Below are 8032 nucleotides of genomic sequence, written 5' to 3' on the forward strand. Positions count from 1 at the left end.
TTGTCCATCACTTACTTGTTACTTGAAAGCAAACATTGGTTGCGAAGTTGACTTTGTCCGGTTTGCACCTTCAGATCCGCCATGGAACGCTCAATACTATACTCGCAATGCTTATGGTTTTCCCCTTTTATATTCCACACTAATTAAATGACAGTAGACTAAATTTCAAAATTGGGTCAGTCGATTTTTGAGAGCTCGCCGGAGTTCGCCGGTGCAAAGCAAGGGGCTCGGGTAGGGACGGTGGTTGTGGTGGGCGGTGGTGGGGCCTCGCCGAACAAAGAAAACTCGACGCGGTTGGGGCGGGGCTGGGGGGTGGTGGTGGCGGAGGAACACAGGCGGTGGGGGCCGGTAGTTCGGCCGGCGGCCCGTGCGGTGTTCTGTATGGGAAGCACAGTATGTTCCTTGTCAGGAAGGGGAGCAGGGCATCTGCAATCGACACCTCTATTGGGCCGGTTCTGCTAAATGATTTCGCACTTCGAGTTGGTCTGCCATAATACCCCGGAAATGGTGGGAGTCGCGCGGTCTTTGATAGATTAAACGTATGGTAACAGCTGTGCGCCTTCACATGAATAGAGTTGGCCTGTAGGTGATCGATAGGATGCATATTAGTAGCGGCAAAACCCTATGTTTTCCAGCCAGTTCCGCTTTCCCGATTTATTTATGGTGGTTATGGTGTATCCCTATTATCTACACTATGATCTGCCTACTGGCTCTGCGCTCTCGTTATCATGGTTTGGCAATAAACTTTCTACGGTATATTATGGACCTATCATCTGCCAACTATCCTTACATCTAGGGCCCCCCAACAGGGAGCCTCTTTTTTGTGTAGTTGTGCCAGATTATATTAATCTACTCATCATATTACAGCACACATGGGCTCTCTCATTAGAATCCAGTGATAGCACACAAGGGTTTACAGGGAGCCTCTATTATATTACAATATCCTCTGCATTACAAAGATAATCTCACTACTATTTGTGTTTTCATGCTTTACAGATATTGTACGTAATCACAATGAATATAAGAATGCGCACATCAGAAGAATATTGCGGAACAGTTCAATGGGTAACAAACTTGGCATCAAGGGATTGAGGTCCATTGTGGATGCAATAAAACCCACATGCTCCCGGCCTATAGATTCATATTCAGAATATGATCCTAATGACTATTCTGAGCTCAAGGAGTCAAAGGCAGATGGCCTATCCTGTTCACCCAATAAGGTGCATGTTCTAATTTGGCAAGGTTTTATTGGTTGAACATATCTTGCATAAGGTGTCTTGCATTTCTTTTGCTTCGTTGCACCGCCATCTGCTTAGTTTACTCATGATATATGTGAAGATGCCATGCCCATCCATTATCAACACCTATTCCATTTGTCGTCATACCATGTTTTTCTATTCAAATGTTGTTCTTGTGTTTCAGACATCCAAAAGGAAGAGGGTGATTGCAGAACCTGAAGGAGTACAAGCAAAGTCCTTGAAAAAGGTGGTGCTACCGGAGAAATCACATAGCACCCGACGTATATTGGCAATAGAACCAGCGCCTCAAAACCTAGGACATCGCAACTATGCTGGTCGCTGCTTTGATCTTGTGAGTACATATTGTCCTATCGCTGTCCTTACATTCATACCTGGTGGACTATGTGACATCATTGTGCATTATAGCTTGTTTATCCACTATTCGCTCCAAATTATCAGATCTATATTAATGCTTAAATTAATGTAGAATAAACCCAATGCCTATGAAGAAATTTAGTTCTGCATTGTTCTTGTAAGTATCTGTTGTCCTTATATTTGTCAGCTAGTTCTTCATGTACACTTTGCAGCTTATTTTCCCTTGTCCTCCATTTTTCTACACATCAGATCTACATTTACTCTTGCCAAAATATTGAATAAAACCAATGTTACTAAAGAAGTTTAGCTCCGCATTGCTCTTGTTAGTGCCTTCTGCCTGTATGCTGTATTTACATTTGTACTCCACATCTTAAGTTAAATAATTGCCATTTGTTCCTATATTTTCACATCTATATTTACTCTTAACAAAATGTAGAATAAAGGCAATACTCTTGAAGAAGAGTGTGAGGTAAACTTCTTGAAGTGCCCCCCCCCCATCAATATGGACAAGGCCTTTATAGAGCCTGTCTTCACTACTAATGTAAGTTTGTTCTCCTCGAGCCTTCAAACTCTATTGTTTATATTTGGATAGCTATGAGTGCAAATGCTGTTTATTTTTGTCGTCTGCATCAAATTGCTTCTTCAAAGTTTATAAAGTAGAAGTACATAAACATAAGTTTGTTGTTCTCAATTTCAGTCTTTAGTTGTACAATCTAGTTCCTTATTCATACCATGTAAATTAAACTAAACATAGCAAGTTATCTTCTTTAGCACTATGTGTATGCTTGTGTTCTTGATCTGTAATCCAGTGGTGTGGTGAGACTACCAACAACAGCACAATGTCATATCCTGCTATGTCTCAACTATGAACAATGCCATATTATATTAATGTTATTTAAATCGTGTCTCTTTATTTACCAATATGAAATGGTATAAATTGACAGTACACTCACCATTCATGCTTATACGTTGTTTAGAACTACATCTATGCTTTTGTTCTTGATCTGTAATCCAGTGGTCTGGTGAAGCTGGCCGCTCCTGCACAATGTCATTTCCTGCCGTCTTAACTATGAACAATGCCTATTATGCTAATGATATTTTAAATCGTGTCTCTTTATTTCTGACAAAGAAATGAGATGAATTGACAGCGCTGATGCTTATACGTGCAAAACATGTTATCTACCTACTTGTTTCTCTTTCAGGGTGACAACACTGCTGCTAGGAAGAACTGCCACAATGATAGTGAGACGAACCCATTGTTTGTCCCTCTAACACATATTCCAGAGGAGAAGGCAAAACATATTGAGGGTAGGGATACAACCATGAAGTCACATCTTGATGTAGTGTCAAACTTACTCAGTGACACAAGCTCGATGAAGTCGCCGCCTGAATCTGTTCGACTTCTTCAGTCTGAAATTCAAGCAAAAATACATGCTTCCGCTCAAATACGATTGGAACTCCAATCTCTATGCAAGATTAACCGTAAGTAGATGACGTTTGTTGATTCTATGCAGCTTAAGTTGGTGGATATGAGCGCCAAAGAAGCGCAGTCTCATCAGGTTGCTAAGCTGCTTGCGCTGCAGCAGCTGGGCCGGGCTAACCTTTCTTGAACTGTGTTGAAGTGCTGCCGGTTCTGTCTATTATTTTGTCCGCCTGTTAACTTCCACTGGTGGTGACCTGCCCAGTTTATGTAATCTGCTGTCTGGTTGCCCTCTATTATCACTGGCGGCGAACTTTGATGCCGAGGGGACGTAATATGCTGTAATTTCTTTGTTGTATAGTCTAGATTTATTCTTGGTCGGTATGCTGTAATTTAGGCTGGAAGGTTCAGTGGATCTCAGTATTGTCGGTCTTCAGGGCGGCCCGTTACTCATATGGACCAAAACGTGGGCCTATAATCATCTTGGGCCATTAGCAGGTCTAAATCTTATGGTTGTTTCCCGCCTTTAACAGGCTGAGTAAAGTTCTGGCCAGCTGGGCCAGAGAATACAATGGGCTTTTAACAGGCTAAAACCTAGATTGGGCTAGCGTTGAGCCGAAAAAATCACGGGCCAATACAGGCCGAAACTGCCCGAGGCCCATGTTTGGCCCAGATAGGATGAGCAGTTAACAGGCCAAAATATATCACGGGCCCGTTCGGCCCAATAAAATTATGGGCTTTAAGCAGGCCGGTATCTACGCGGGCCATACGCCTAAAAGTGTCATGGGCCATTATCAGATGGGTTGTAAGTAGGCCGTATTCAACGCGGGCTGTAATTAGGCCCAACTGTTACACGGGCCATTAACAGGCCGGTAGGCCAGTTGGGCTGAAATTTATCCACGAAGACTACGGGCCGTTACGAGGCCTAAAGTTACTTCGAACAAGAAATAGCCCAGTGTCTGCATGGGCCGTTAAATGGCCTAAAGTTAAACCGGTCCGACAACATCCCAGATGCACCACAGGCCGCTAACAGGCCAAAACTATTATCGGGCCGAACTGGTAAACGGGCATTTAACAGGCTGAAATACAAACCTATCTTAGAATGGGCCCAAAAGAACAGTGGCCTGTTAACGGGCCTGATCCGATATGGGCCGTAATTTGGCCCAAAACACGGTAGGCTATGAACAGGCCTGATCTGGTATGGGCCTCAATTTGGCCCAAAACATGGCAGGCTGTTAACGGGCCAGCCCACTAGTGCCTGAAAAAACATGGTGGGCCTTGGCCTTTTCACCGGAATGGGCCTCTTTTGGGCCGTGCCACGTGTCGACGTATCATATGCGCCTCCTGTCCAATGAGTGGATGACATCTGTCCCAACAGTGAGCAAACACGTGTTTCCTCCGGCCAATGAGTATTTTACACGTGGAAAATCCCCATTGGTCCGAGCTGTTAACGGGTTATCGGATCCAAAATCGGACCCGATAGCTTAACGGCGTTCCGTTATGATGGATGCCACGTGTCGGTCACCCTTGACGAAAGCACTTCTATGACGCGCGATTTATCGTCATGGAAGTGGACACTTCCGTGATGATAATTTCGATAATGTCATGGAACACTTCTACGATAGCACAGGTATGACTATCTTGATTCTGTCATAAAATTGTCATGGATGTACATGCATGATAGAAAACGTGACCTACTGTGACAAACACGTATCATCACGGAAGTGTATTTTTTTGTAGTGTCTGGAGGTGCGCGGGTTTCCCTCCCTATGGTGTGATTGGATGGACTCGATCTTCTAATCCTCCATGTCCGCGGTGGTCCTCAACGGTGTGCCTGGAAGGTGGATCAACTGCAAGAAAGGGCTCCGACAGGGCGACCCCTTCCCCCTACCTGTCCCTTCTCGTTGCGGATGTGCTCCAGCAGATGATCAAGGGTGGTGGGGGGATGCGTCACCCTCTCGTCGATGACGCCCCTCCACTCGTCCTTCAGTACGCGGATGATACTATCATCATCATCAGGGCGGAGCTGGACGCGGTGCAGCGCCTCAAAGGCATCCTGGATGACTTCGCGGCCGCGATGGGGCTCGTCATCAACTTCCACAAGAGCACCGTCGCACCCATCCATGTCCCGGAGAGCGATCTTAAAGAGATGGTGCGAGTTTTGGAGTGCGTCGTGGGGGGTTTCCCCCAAATCTACCTTGGCCTCCCACTCTCCAACCGCAAGCTCACCATGGATGACTTCCCCCCACTCATCTCCAAGGCCGAGCGCTACCTCTCTGGCTGGTGCACCCAGCTGCTGTCCTTTGGGGGCGTCTAGTGCTGCTCAATGCCGTGCTGGACGCGCTTCCAACATACGCCATGGCGGCAATGGAGGTCCCTCACTCCGTCCTCCGGACGATCGACGCCCTGCGGTGCTCCTTCCTATGGTCCGGGGTAGGCAAGGCGTCGGGAGCGCAGTGCCTTGTCGCTTGGGACCGTGTCGTCCGCGCCAAGGATGAGGGTGGCTTGGGGGTGCGCGCGCTGCCGGTCTAGAACCGGTGTCTCCTGATGAAGCTCCTACACCGTCTTCACTCCCGCCAGGACTCTCCGTGGGCGTGCTGGGTCTGGGGTGAGCTGGGTCGCTCACTGCTCACCCCGGCCTCCGTCACCTCGCTCTCCGGGCTTCACTGGGCCTCCCTGGCAAAACTCATGCCTCTGTACAGGGCGATTACGAGGGTCTCCGTCGGGGACGGCCGCACAACGGCCTTTTGGCTTGATTCTTGGCTGCCCGGCAGTGTGCTCTCTGTCCAGATGAGCTCCCTTTTCTCCCACGTCACCCTGCCAGACGTCTCGGTTGCGCATGTGGTCCAGCACGGCCTGGACAGGGGGCTTGTCCCGCGCCTGAACCACGCCGATGCCCGCGAGAGAGGGGTCCTGCTCCCCATCATCCAGGCGCTGGTTCTGACGGCGGCTCCGGATGAGCGGACCCTCCGCCGTGGCTGTGCCAAAGGCGCCACGCTCTCATCTGCTGGGGTCCACCAGCTCTGCCACTTCGGTGGTGTGAGGGCGCCGTTCGTCGACTTCGTCTGGGCCAACTACGCCCCCAGCCGGGTCCGTTTCTTTGCTTGGCTTCTGGTTCAGGCTCGGGTCCACACGAGGGATGTCCTCCTGTGGAAGCACATTGTTGAGCCGGCCGAAGCGGGCTGCCCCATCTGCTCAGCCCCGCTGGAGTCTGCGGATCATCTCGTCTTCGCCTGCCCCTTTGTTTAGCAGTTTTGGGCCTTGGTTGGGGTGATGCCGGCAGTCTCCTCCATCAAGCTGCTCCACCTCATGTCTCACCCAAGCTCGGTGCCTCCCCGGGCAGGAGCGACCTTCCTACTCCTCTGTTGTTGGCAGCTTTGGAAGCACCGCAACGCGGTCCTCTTACAGGGCCTGCCACCCCTCGCTTTCCCGACTACTCCAGTCTTGTAGAGAGGACGCCGTGCTCTGGCACATTCGACTCCCCACCGCCCTTAAGCAAGCGGAGGATGTGTGGCTTGAGTGTTGTACCCCCTGATGTTGCACCCCCCCCCCCCCCTCTCCTCCTTCTTGAGGTCTGTGTAAAATGTACTTGTGCAAAACGCTTTACTTGGGTGTTCAGGCCCTGATAAATGATAAATTCAGGTGGGGAAATCCCCCCCCCCCCTTGAAAATTCAAAAAAAAAGGTAATGGTCGATCTAGAGTTCATCGCCACGGGAATGTATTTTCTGCCTAATGAATGATACCTAAGCCTTGTCAACCAGTGTCGGAGGGAAAATAAGAAGCATCTATTCCAAAACAGAATTTATGCGTCAAAATAAAGAGGTTTGAGCAAATACGTGCATCAGACCGTCATCCAGAACTAAATCGCCGGCACCACCTTGAAGCCTTCGCTTCTCGGGAAAAAAAGAAAGCATGCACTTTTCTCATTGTAACCCTATTTTTCAGCACATCCTCCTTGGACTTATGTCTCTCAGGATATAGATGCAGAAGGAGATCCTGATCTATGTGTCTAAGGATACACACGGCCCTCTACAATACGTCTCCAGTTCTGATTCCCAATGCATCGTAATCCTTTTTCCAACAAATCATCCTTGGATCGCTTCTCATGCCACTTGGTTTGTCACTCTCACCCTTCATGCTCCAACCCCCTTCCCACTCTTTACCATATATTGATGAGAGTGATACAAATAAATGTGCGTTTAATCACTCAAGAGCAACAAGCTTTCGTGCAAGAAAGTTTGTTGCTCTTGAGTGATTAAACACACATTTATTTGTGTATATATGAAAAGCCAGCCAGACTAAATGCACATAGTGTACATGGCTTCTTGAAGATATGGAACTTGGGTGCCATGGCGAGCGCGAGGATGCATTTCACACATGCTGTAATTATAAAACTTCAGTGGAGGCGTCCACGATCACTGCACAGAGACTGACGCTGTCCGACCAATGCACATGCCACGTATTAAAGCTCCCTGGACAGCCGGATGATAGATCAAGAAAACTGAATTTTCTATGTGTTTATGCATAACTCGAACTCTGGAGAAATTAAATGCTCCTTTGATTTAAGGGGTCAACGTACATATGTCTGAGGCTATATATTCTTCTCCCAATAAGTCACACAAAAACTAATGTTATCATGTGAGAGACAAATGGTTACAAATGTCACATGTTGTGAACTGGAAAAAAAATGAACACGATACATCATAATTCAGGTGAAATAATAAGTAATATGCTGAGTATATATGTGCAATAAGAAGCCCATCAGCATATTGGATCCTATTGTTACATGAAAGAATATCATATAGTAAAGTTGTGTTCAGAAAGAAACGGGTAGCCAGTTAACAAACACTGGAAATAAATCAAAAGGTAACAACATGCATCAACTTCTACATAAGAAAGAAACATGATGAATATAGTCTCACCTCAGAAAAGAATCAGAAATCATGATCATGTGCTACAGCAGCGCGCAGAGAAAATCCCTGCAGTTACTACAACAGG

At 47.4% G+C, this 8032-nt stretch overlaps 1 pseudogene; it reads left to right on the forward strand.

The window, feature by feature from the left end:
• The first annotated feature begins 5400 nt into the window (after positions 1 to 5400).
• LOC109776600 (uncharacterized) lies at positions 5401 to 6568 on the forward strand (annotated as a pseudogene).
• Positions 6569 to 8032: the final 1464 nt, after the last annotated feature.

This window comes from Aegilops tauschii, chromosome 1 (genome assembly GCF_002575655.3).
Source record: "Aegilops tauschii subsp. strangulata cultivar AL8/78 chromosome 1, Aet v6.0, whole genome shotgun sequence".
NCBI classification, from domain to species: domain Eukaryota; kingdom Viridiplantae; phylum Streptophyta; class Magnoliopsida; order Poales; family Poaceae; genus Aegilops; species Aegilops tauschii.